Here is a 13,224-nt window from a genome sequence, read left to right on the forward strand (position 1 = left end):
AACATTAAAGTGCCTGAAGCCATCCACTTGAGCAGACTTATTTTTATTTTCTGGATTTACTTGGTTGGTCAGCTACAGCTCCCTTGTTTGATTCCTTAAAGTACTTCCAGTATCTGAGTTAAAGTTCAACCTCATTCAAACTCAGGTTGCCTGGATTATTGTCTGGGCTTTATCCTGCTACAAGACAGAGCCAAGCTACCATCTGATATATTTTTGTATTTGCATCTGATGTCTCTGTTCAATATAGGCAGTACATTTTTTAGCATAGTTTCTCCTGAAATCCCTCCATATTAGACAGGAAACATTTTATAAGTTGTCCTGTATCTCCGAGTGATCCCTTGTTTCCATTTACAAATTCTGTAATTTACATCCTTTAACTCCTTTTCCCTTTAATATCCATTCCAAATACCATTTCCATTATGTAGTTTTATAACATCCCCTACCCTGTTATAAGTTTGTATAAAATATTTTAACATCCTTCTTTTGAATATTTCTAGAAAATGTCTGTGTAAGATTTTTATTACGTGCTATCATAATATGACCAAATCTCATAACCACTGTCAAATCTTATATATATTTTCTTTTTTTTTAATACTCAAAAAGCTGTAACCTTCCTTTTCTTTCAAGTGGCACATCATATATAGTTTCTGTACTCATATGGATTATTGCTTGTACTTCTGTTACTGAAACCCACTGGTTCTCATAATAAAATCTCATAAGCCAGCCTCATTGACAAAAATTTATTGGACATTCTGGATATGCTATCAGCCTATGAGCATAAGCTCACTAAACAGAAAACGAGGAAAATAGCCCGGGACCGGAGTGATTTTGAGCTAGGGCATATTTTTGCCTGGCCCAGGTTCACTGAGAACAAAGGGGTGTCCAATGGGTAACAGACAATGTCTCATGAAGCCTCGACCAATGAAATAGAGACTGCAGCCATGATTGACAATGTAGACATGCCTACCAATGCTTCACCAGCCATTACGATGTCACATGGTGCTACTGAGAACAGTTTGAATGTAATGGAAACCACTCTTGTAGATAAGCAACAACTAGTTATTTCAAATGGGCCAGGAGCCAGACAGAAGACCTTCCAAGTTAAGGCCATAGTCCATCGGTCGGCAGAGAATGTGTTATCATCTGGACTTGATTTGAATCCTAAACTCCCTTTAGAACAATGCCAGCTCTCTTTTCCTCTACTGGTGAGAGAATTAAGCAGAATGAAGGACCAGCGGCCGAGAGGGAGAAGTCAAAGTCTGCAGAAACAGAAGACAGATGGCCAAATGATGAACCAAGGAAATATAAAGAAGGCCTTCTTCAAAGAGGGCTAGTATGGAATCTCTCAGAGTACATGTTAACAGAGGATGAACTTTGTGTTTTGCACAAGGGACTTACATATATTCCTACCAGGTACTGTGATCTAACTGATGCTATCTTTGATATCAAATGTTTCACACATAATGTGATGCTTAAACTAATACATAGTGATACTGGCAATGTATCTGACATTAGTAGCAATGTCTTCAAGAAACCTAGCCTTTGTGTACCTCCCTTAAATCCATTATTGAATGCCTTTGAACAACTATGCATTGATGATTTTCATAAAATAGCTGCTAGTAATTATAGAAAGTATAAAGGTGAATTCAATTTGTCCAAGAAAGAACACTTTGCTCTTAAAAGTTTTCAAAACAATAAAGAGATTGTTATTAGACCGGCCAACAAAGGTGGTCCAATAGTGGTCTTAGGTACAGATGGTTATGATAAGGCGATGCATGCAATGCTAAATGATAGTAGTTTTTATGTGAAAGTTAAAAGTTATCAGGTTAAACAAATGTCTGCCAAGGTAGCCATTAAACTGAAAGAGCTATGGTTAAATAGGATAATCAGCAAGGAATAATATGATTATTTTTTAGTCCTACATCCCACCATTCTAATTATTCAAGAGTTACCCAAAATCCATAAGAGCACCAATAATCCCCCTATGCGTCCGATAGTCTCTGGGAGGAGCTGGTGCACCAAACCTTTTTCAATATATCTAGAAACATTTTTGAGACCTAAGATAAATAACATGGCTTTCAAGCGAGATCTGAGGAGTTACCGCCTAGCATTGTGGGATATAGGGGAGCCTCGAGCGGTGGAACTAGCTCGAGGCTTTTAGAGTGGCAGTCGGAGCGAGGATGGGCTCTGAACCCATCCAGCAAGAAGGCGAGAAGACTACTAACATGGGTTATGGTAGGTACATAACTTCTAATTTTGATCCACAATGCTACTAGTTCTCAGCCTTCCTTACAATCCAGAGACCAGTTCATTCATTGCAAGGTAAGACCTAGTCCTGGCTCATTTGCTCCCTGTAAGATGAAAGGTGATTACAGAGGTCAGTCATTTGGGCACCTTCAGATCTTTTTACTTTAAGACATTAACTTCACCCCTGTTGGCAGTCATGAGCCTTTGTGTCTTCCCAAGGGCCTCACTCCAATTCACATATTATATAGATATTCTTCACACACCTTACTGAAAGCCTCTAGTATCGGTGGAATAACTAGAATAAATGTACTCAGCTTCCTAAACATGTTTATGGAACTATAAATCAATTAAGAGAATGTTATGTTATAAACCCACTGGGATGATAATAGAGTCAAATCTGATACTGAAAGTGATGTTCAGATGTGGTGATTGCAATGTTTGTTCATATATCACTGAATGTGACTGCTTCTTACACCCAGTTACTGGCCATAGATTTTACTGGAACTTTTATACTGACTGTAATACTCAGAATGTTGTTTATTTTGCTGAGTGTGTTGTATGTAAATGTTGCTATGTTGGAAGAACAAATCATAATTTTAGAGATAGGATTAGAGGGCATGTTTACAGTATGAATATATGTGATGATAGAAATGCACTTGGTAAACATGTGAAAAATGAAGGCTCTAATCATGTTTTTAACTTTTTGGGGTTTAGTTTTATGCCTAACATTAGGGAAGTGATGTGAGAACAAGTACTAAGAACTTGGAAACCAAATGGATTATTTTATTGCATGCATCTGCTGGTAAATGGTTAAATGAAAATATTCCTCTGAAACCTGCCCTGAGGTCATGTGATTTTAGGCATTAATCTGAGTTGATTAAATAGAGCTGTTGTGCTACAGTCTTTAGATCTGATGAAGCATCCTTTGGTGATGCGAAAGCGCTCATCTCTCCTGTTTTACTTTTGATTTTATGTTTTGTTTGTTTTTTCAACATTTAACATTAAAGTGGCTGAAGCCATCTACTTGAGCAGACTTATTTTTATTTTCTGGATTTACTTGGTTGGTCAGCTACAGCTCCCTTGTTTGGTTCCTTAAAGTACTTCCAGTATCTGAGTTAAAATTCATCCTCATTCAAACTCAGGATGCCTGGATTATTGTCTGGGCTTTATCCCGCTACAAGATAGAGCCAAGCTACCATATATTTTTGTATTTGCACCTGATGTCTCTGTTCAATATAGGCAGTACATTTTTTTTAGCATAGTTTCCCCCTCAAATCCCTCCTTATTAGACAGGAAACATTTTATAAGTTGTCCTGTATCTCAGAGTGATCCCTTGTTTCCATTTACAAATTCTGTAATTTCGACCTTTGTCACTTTTAAACCATTAATATCCATTCCAAATACCATTTCCATTATGTAGTTTTATAACATCCCCTACCCTGTTATAAGTTTGTATAAAATATTTTAACATCCTTTTTTTGAATATTTCTAGAAAATATCTGTGTAAGATTTTTTATTACTTTTTTAATATTACTATGAAAAATCTTAACATGAAAAATCTTCCTTATATATTTTCTTTTTTTTTTAATCCTTCCTTCTCTTTCAAGTGGCACATCATATATAGTTTCTGTACACATATGGATTATTGCTTGTACTTCTGTTACTGAAACCCACTGGTCCTTATAATAAAATCTCATAGAAGGTGCATGTTTATGAGAGATAAAAAGTTCTATTTTTACTAATGTTTTATGGTTGCCAGAAAGACACACTCCCAAAATAGAAAGCCAGAATGTGATCCATGTGTAGAATACAGAAAATGTACTAGATGTTTAAAAGATGTCCACTTTTGGCTTAAATGTCAAGTTAAAGGAACACTGGTCAAATAAAGACGAAGAAAGGAGTGAAACTGGGAACAAACAGGAACTTGACTGCTTTCTGTAAAAACACCAGGACTTGTAGGATCCAGTACAAAAGATTTTAATTAACACAAGCGCTTTCGTGGGCAATCCCACTTCTTTAGATGTTAATAGAAATTAAAACAAACCCTTCACTTATATATAGACTTATATATAGAGTAGTTCTAGATTTGAACACCCAGACCAATTAAGGAGCTATGAGTTCAGTATTCTAGCCACTTGTGAAACTGAACATATCATTTATTTCGCTCACTGCACAGTATGTCGCAAGTTCTATGTAGGAAAGACAGACAGATTCCGGAAAGAAAGAATGTGTGAACATATCTATGCTATTAATAAGAGAAATAGAGTAAATGCCTTAGCCAGACACATCATTAACACTGATGTGGAACATGGCTTTAAGTTTTTAGTTATAGGGAGAACTTATGAGAGCATTAGAGGGGGAGACCTACGGAACATTACTGAAGAACTTGAAACAAAGTGGATAGTTAGGTTAAGGGCTGACAAAGGTCATGGACTTAATGAATATATACCTCTACGCCCCAAGCTGAAATCTAGGCAGCTTTTTAGGTAGAAATACTGACAAGTCATTTATGCTCATGTTTCATGAATTTGTTCTTAATATATGTTTGCATTTATAAGTATGTATTTTGTGGTGCCTTGTTTTAAACAAACAGTGATTGTTCATACTATGAGAAGGTATTGGTTGTTTTAGTCATGTGTTTTAAGGTGTGTGTGTGTGTGTGTGTGTGTGTGTGTGTGTGTGTGTGTGTGTGTGTGTGTGTGTATAAGTGAAGGGTTTGTTTTAATTTGTATTGACATCTGAAGAAGTGGGATTGCCCATGAAAGCGCTTGTGTTAATTAAAACTTGTTGTACTGGATCCTACAGCTGTACCCAAGTCCTGGTGTTTTTGCTTTAATTTTGGACATTTGTTCTGTGCAGAACAAGTGAGTTTTAGAGCTTTGGTGGCGGTTTTGTGTTTTATTATTTTTTTGCTTTCTATAAAAAGCACCACAACTCACAAACTCTCAGTCTAACCAAATGCCTTCTTTGTGTATGCTGCACCAAGTCCCTACTCTGGCTCACCATTGTGGTAAATATTTGCCTTTCTTGCAACTTGGCTTCAAAGCTAATCTTAGCCTGTGCCATTCAGTCTCTTCCTTCTCTGATGAGGAATCTGACGTACCTTCATTGACTGAAGGATCCCTCAAGCATCTTATTCTGCCAGTGTGTCTGTATATATTTCAATCTTATTTCACAACTTTCAGACTAAAAGGATTATTTCAGTTTATTAAATACGTGTTTAAGTTCTTACAGCTTTTCCACATGTAACCCATTGTCTGTATTAGAAAATAAAACCACAACCTTGGAATCTTCCTTCACTTTTCACATTGCACCAAAGACATTAATTAGCATTAATACTTCCTGACTATTACTCAGTGTCCACAATTTCCTCCATTTCATTTTCCAGGCTATTTATTTATTAAATTACACAGATGTGAGATATATTGTTTACTATAATAGAAACATTTTCAAGCAAAAAAAAAATATATAAGTTTCTTTACAATTTTTATCCATATGCTATCTGACATTGTACATGACAAAATGAGAAATTGTGGTCCAAAACTCTAATTAGACATAAATTAATACAGTACCACGTCTTTCAAAATGGCATTTCATATGAAAAAAAATAATATATCATACCTTAATTTCCAAATCAGTTTCATATGTTTATGATGCAACTTAGATCTCAACATATTAAAAACAAAACTTAAGTATTTTCTTTTATTAAAACTTTTGCATATCATTTGTCTTTCTGTCGTTACCTGCTCTTCCTTTCTGAGAAAGTGCCAGCAAAATTCTGAGTCACTGACACGCGCGCACACACACACACACACACACACACACACACACACACACACACACACACACACACATACACACACACACACACTCACAATTTCTAAAGAAATGCACAGATGCAGCCCTTTACTAACACAGCACTCCTGTTGAAGCCCCACCCATCAAATTCAGAATGAGTTTATATCATACACTGTATACTGTCCTCATTTCTTTGTGTGTGATCCTACATTCTTATTTTTCTAAACGACATTTTAATAGCTACCTCATTAATTTCAACCACTTTTCATTGTACTTCTACTGTTCATCCCTGGAAAAATGAGTTTTTATAAGTTCCATTAAATAAACCATTCAGTAAACAACTAGATGTCATCTTAACTACTTTCCATAAAGCTAGGTAAATTGTGCTGCAAAAGAGTACTGGATTTTTCATTTTTAATACTCCATTTTCTCTGAAAACATACATTTCCCATTAAATGTACAACAAATAACTGTGAAAATAATACTCATTAACCTGGTCTCAATTTTCTGTAACAAACTTTACTAAAATAAGTTCCCAAGGCTACTAAGTAGGATTTAACCATGTTGATTCTCATTGCACATGGTGTTAGAGGCAAAAATATGATAACTTGCTGCACATTTTCATGGTATTTCTAATTCCTTTTGTGAGCCATCTCCATACTTTATAATTGTGTCCCTAAGCATTTAAATTTAAAAATAGTCAGACTTTCATAGTCAACTAGCTTACTGTGTCCAAATCAAACTGCATTTTGCCTGCTAATACCTAGGCCATATTACTTCAGACAAGACAGGATTGTTTCAATTAAGTGCTACCTGACTGTTTTCTATCACAAATAAAATTAATACTATGCATATGACCATAAAGATGGAAACTCAGAATAGTCTTGAAATGTTATCTTTATTTGTTGGCCTTATTTCTAATTTGTAGTATAATTAAATTTACAGTTAATCCAAACCAAATCAAAGCTATCCTTATCCCCCTCAAATCCATTTTAGAAAGGATATATGTTGCTCAGTATGTTGGTTCATCTTGGCTTAATGTAGGTGTTGAGATATTTGCTACAAATTCATTTCTGAAGTACAGACCCCAAACAGTATAGCTCCAATATCTGATGCATGGCATCATGTTTTGTTTATTTATAGGTTCACAGGTAAATATAAGGCTAGCTGCCCTTGTGGGCCATTTTAAACCTAGCCAGTTTCCTTTGTTGTGTTTCAAATAACATATTTAATTTGGTTAGAGATTGACCTTACCCATCCCATGGTCAATAATTATATATTATCCCTAATGAGAATAACTGGGATCATGCCATAGATCATTTCAGGGGACCCATGCATGGGATAAAAGAGCTGACTGTGTACATTAGTAGTACAGAGGGCAGTCCGGGGTAAAATTTCTGTTTTCCATTCATATATCCAAGTTGCACTTGAATATGGAAAGGGATAAACTTTGTTTTATGTGGATGGGGAGTCTGCTACAGATATACTTGTCCCTCTAAACTGTTCTGTTGATGTCACAGAAGAGGTTTTATTCCTAGACTATTTCTGTTGTCACTTGAATTGCTAATGTGGAGTAAATCTACAGTATTTGGTCAGAGGATGGCTTGTTTCCCAGACACAGGTCACCTCTTAGCAGTCTGTAGGACACCTAATATAATGACAGGGCTTTGAGGTAGTCCATGTAGGACATGTTGTTTAGGCCTTTTATCATTTTAGCAGGGCCAGCCTTAGGCATAGGCGAACTAGGCGACCACCTAGGGTGCCGTAAAGGCCGGCATGAGAAAGGGCGCATTTTCACTTTTCACTTGTATCACTTGTCAGCATTGCGCCCGGCCCCAGTGTCTTCACTTGTCAGCATTGCACCCAGCCCCATTGTAGCCTTGCATCCTCCCCCACTTCTGTAATGCACTCACAGTCTCAGCACATAGAACGGAATGGCGGCACCCCCCCTCCCTCCCCGTGACAAGTTTCAGTGGCTGCTCTTGTTCGGCATTATTTAAAGCATCCAATCAGTGATGTTTTCATACCATTGACGTCCCTGGCTACTGCTCCAATCCCGAGTATATAATGCAGCTCCCGCCCCCCTCTTATTCCTTTCTTCATTGACGAGATAGAGGCGGGTGTATCTATTGGCTGTCATTACCTCCTGTTCCTGATCTGTGGACTGTCTGGATGGCATGGATCATCAGCGGACTGGCTCTCTGTACAACACCCGGGCTACAAGTGCGATTTTTATTTCCTGCTGCCTGCATGACTCCTCCTGTCCCTTTTTTTGCTTCCTTCCTTGGCTTTTGAAGAGGTAAGTCGATTCATCATTCATTCATTTCACTTCAAATTTCAGGCAGCCGAATATTTTGTTAGTACAGCATACACGCTTCAGCAATTGAATAAAAATCAAAGTATGGAAACTGTACTGATAGCCTCATAGCCAGTTTAAAAATATATTGGTAAAGCATTTTAGTAATTTTATAAGCCCTTCAGTTTTCTAGCATATTTCCATGCTGTGTAAGATGCAGTCGTCTGATGCTGCATATAAATGGTAATCGATGAAATAATGTATGGATAACGTGAATGAACAGTCTAACAGGAAAACTGTAAATATCCTGTTTTAGGCAAAGTTTGAATAACCGGGGTGTGAACGTAAGTGAATGTAGCGCAGATGAGAGTTGAAACTTTTGAGTCTGAAATGTGGGTTATTGAAATACTCTTGTAATCTGATGTTTAAAAGTACATTGACTGTGTTTGGCTGCTTGTCCTGTAGTAAATGAAAGCTGCTCTTAAGGGCATTCATTCACCATTTAGCATTTGTTTAGGCACATGTAACAGCCAATAAAGGTGCCGGCAGGAAAATGTTAACCAATAGCTTTGGATTTCTAATGGATTAATTTAATAATTATGAACAGAAGACAGCAGAGAAACCAGTAAAGACAGCGTGCACATTCTTTCAGTGTGTTGGGATTGGGAAGGTTCGGAATGTTAAGGCCCAGTACTCCATGCTTGCTAGGTCTGCACGGTAGCTAAAAAATTATCACTTTTTTAACCATCTGACTGTAAAACATTGCTTTAGTAACTAGCACACACACACACATGAACATAAGAGGTGTGTTTTTTTTCCTGGATTACCGGGGGTGGGGGAGGATAGTCTTCTTTGTTCATGCATGATTTCTAAATTCCTAAACCTGCAAGGACAACTGTCTGATTAAAATTCTAAATGTACCTTAACCTCATATGACATTTTGTTAAATATCAGTAGATATTTGCATATTTTACTTTATTTTTTATTATTACATGTTTTGTTGAGTAATGTTTGCTTGCTCAGTGCAAACTTCATGTGTTGAAGGAAGGTGAGGGGAAGACAAGAATTCAGTTTTGTGGCTGTTAGCACCAGTTTCTTGGTTTTTAAAACCTCATCCATTGTGTGGTTCTACTTGGAGCTGCTGTGATGATCTGTCTTGAATGCATTGTCCTTTGTTGGGAGTCCATGGAGTGGTTTGTGTTGTGAAATTTCATAAAGCTGCTTTGTTTTTTGTTTTTGTGAGGTGGGAAAGTGATATGTGATGGGGTTCCATGTGTGCTGTATGAACATTGAGTCTCCTTTTGGACTCATTTACTGATATGTGAATTGTTTGGGATGTGTTTCTGCACGTGGATCATGTTTAGAGAGACTCTGATGTACAGTGAGGAGAATGGTTTGGAGACAGCTGACCTCCTTATCATTGAATTCTTTTCCCTTTTGTTTTTTTTTTCCCTCTGGGTGATGGTGTACAAGAGGTTCTCTGGTTCGATTCTTGGCTGGGGTGCCTTCTGTGTGGAGTCTGCATGTCCTCCCTGTGGTCGTGTGGGTTTCCTCCGGGTGCTCCGGTTTCCTCCCACTTCCCAAAGACATGCTGTAGGCGGATTGAACACTCTAAATTGACCCTAGGTATGTGTGTGTGCCTTCTGTGGAGGGTTGGGTGCTGGGCTGGTAACTCGACACTGTAAAACTCCATTGCCAATGACGAGTGGACACGTGATCCGCTGTGGCGACCCTTAACCGGGAAAAAGCTGAAAGAAGGTGATGGTGTATAAAATATAAGACTAATGCAATGTAGAACAGCTGATGTTCAGTGCAGAATTATTTAGATGAGTAAGAGAGAATGATAAACGTTGCAGATAAGAGTTCCAATGTTTTTTTGTGAATGTGTGGTGGTATTATAAAATGCAGGGACAAGGTGTCTCCTTAAGAAGGGAGAGTAGTTTGTCAAAAAGGCAAGCTACTTAGTTCAAAGAAATTGTGAAAGCGTGTAGAACCACAATCTTTAATTGTGAAAGCAGTGTGCATGAAAAAGTGAATATAAGGACAGACTTCCATAAATTTAAGTCATACAAGAAATAGAACTGATTGAGAGAAGTGGTAACCATTTGTCAAGTGAATGAGAAATGTTGTGTTCCTGCTCTGGGTTGGCTGGGTTAGCTTAGCGTAGCGTTTAGTTATGTAAACTATCTTTCCTGTTTTTTGCAGCAGTTTGTTTTTCATTGTCTGTCATAATTTTTTTTTTTTTTTTTTTACAAATTACCTGCACAGTCTGACTAACTTGTACTGAGTGGTGACAGATATTTGAATATCCTACAGAAAATGCACACTAAGACAATCTAGATTATCAACTAAGCTGTCTCTTATTAGAATGCTTTGATGGCCTGCAAACGTTGCATGCAGTATCTTTAAAGGTTGTGCAGCTAAATGTGCCTACTGGAGTCTGAAATTAACAGCTATGTTAGACCAAAGACAATTCTGATATCAGAACTGCTGCATAATGTCAGTGTTAAGAACTGCATTCTTTGTTTAATGTTTTTACTAATTATATGCAGAATGTTGATAAACGAGCAGCTGTCAAAACGTTTTCTTTTTTCAGGAAGTTTAAAAACAATCCATGTAGTAAAGGAAAAAAACGTAGCTCAGTGCACCAGGAATTTTGTTATATGCTTTCTTGTATAGTAAATGTATACAGAGGGCTTGCTGAGTGTGTTTAACCACTGGAGGTGATGTCCCTTTATGCACTGTATCAGACAATCTGTTAAGCTGATGGGCTGATACCAGTGATTTTCTGCTGACACATGATCTGTTTCTTATGGGCATTATATAGGGGTCTACTACTGAGTTATTATTCTTGCTGTTGTAACTTAATTTGTAGACATTACTTGGACGGAGTATTAACATGTTTTTTCTAATTCCTTTAGTTATCATTGTTGTGCATTGGGATGTATGAGTAGTTTTTGACTTTCTTAGCCCTACAGTCTTGTATCACACGAAACTGGTACTTACCTGGGGTACTTACTAAGTGAAGTGAGACTTAATAATGAAAAGTTTTAAATTTCCTAATGCTATGATTATTTTGATTCCTGTGTATGGAGTTACTGAATACAAAGCAGTATATCATAGTGGTGTGGTTCTATACAAAGAAAATAGAGAAAGGGAATGATCTTGTACTTTTCAAACATTATCTGAATGTATGGGTAGCTGCAAATTGACCCCTGGTTTAGCAGTCTTGTTCTTGGCTGTGGCAAAATGTAAATATTCTGCTCGTTTTGATTTTTATTTTATTTTAATTTGACTGTGATAGTCCGACTGGATACATATCCATTTTCAGCAGAGGCCCCGGGAGAAAAGCTCCAAACTTAAAGACAAGCAAGTTACAGTATATGCACAAACATGCTATTAACGTACAAGTTAGTCTCACATTTCAAGCAGATGAATACAGTTTATATACAGAAGTGTATGTAAATATGTTGATCTCTTATCAAACCTATAGTTGTAGCTTGTATACAGAGTATCTGCAAAGATATTAGCTTCTCTTTTCAAACCTTAGTGTAAGAGGGTAGTTGCTATAAATAAAATTGCAGGATTATGGAAGTGGATGAGGCTTTACTCACGATTAGAGCAAGGACATAACCAATGAGTTTTAAAATACCGTTTAGATTTTTTTTAACTGATTAAGGGAGGGGATCACAGTAAGGTTGGATGGGAGTGAATTCCTGGTTTTGCCTACTGAATTAGGGTAAGTAAGAGTAACTGGTGGTTAACAATGTCAAAGGCCTTGGAAAGATCGAGAAACAGAAACCGATTGTTACGGTTGGAATTTATGACATTAGGAAAAGGAGAGGAGGGCTGAGGTGGTAGTGTGCTGTGGTCTAAATCCATGCTGGGAGGTGGCCAGAAGATTATTTTGAATAAGTTAGTGTAAGAGTTTATGGATACACTTTTCTATAATTTTAGCCAGAGGGGAAAGGATAGCTATTGTTCTATAGTTTTTTCAGTTTAATGGAGCTGCCACCTTTATGGATGGGTATGCCATGGGATATTTTCTGGATAGAGGCTTCAGTTATTCTGTTTATCATGTTTTAAAACTTGGGTATACTACATTAAAATGTTTTGTTGTAAAAGGTTCAAAACAGTGATTTGCAATGTTCTTTTACAGTCACATTTGTTACCACTTCTATGTTTAGTTGGGTGATTGTCGGAGTCGCACAATCTCCCTGCAATGACAATACCTTGCTGTTCAACAAACTCTGTGATGGTTCCCGTTTGTCTTGCTCTGTCAGTTTTCTTCAAATAAATATAGGGATCATTCTAACTGTAAAGCCTTTCTTGATGGTCTTGTTTTAGGGGTGGCTTACTTGACAGACTTTTCTCTACTTTAAATCTAAGTACTAACTGCAAGGACACTGCATGTGAGGAGAGTACAGTGATATCTCAATCTTTTGAAATGACAGTTCACAGCCTCTAAAACATGTTCCTTATCCTCACTAGCCCTCTTTAAGAGGAACCTGGACAACTGGATGGGAGACTGGAAATACGCCCGTGGGATCCCACCTGTGTCCCTGCTGCTGGACAGGGAAAACAGGTGCTGACTTTGTGTGTGCATGGGTGAAATTCTTGTCTAGGCTTTAGGGCCTCTGTGCCAGTAGCCTAGCGACCCATCTGTGGGTGTGGCTCAAATAGGGGTGCTCCATGAGTTCAGTGTGGGTGGGGCTTAAGGGGCGCCTGAGCAGTACTTCGCCTAGGGCGCCGTTTCAGTTAAGGCCGGCCCTGCATTTTAGTAAGGTATCTCTGTGGGCATTCCAGTTGTTGCATGTGTCTGGACGGATACATGCCAAAGTGGAAATTATATTCAATGACTGGCCTAATGAGGGCTGAGTAAA

This window comes from Protopterus annectens, chromosome 6.part1 (assembly GCF_019279795.1).
Source record: "Protopterus annectens isolate FY-2018-M chromosome 6.part1, PAN1.0, whole genome shotgun sequence".
Lineage (NCBI taxonomy): Eukaryota > Metazoa > Chordata > Ceratodontiformes > Protopteridae > Protopterus > Protopterus annectens.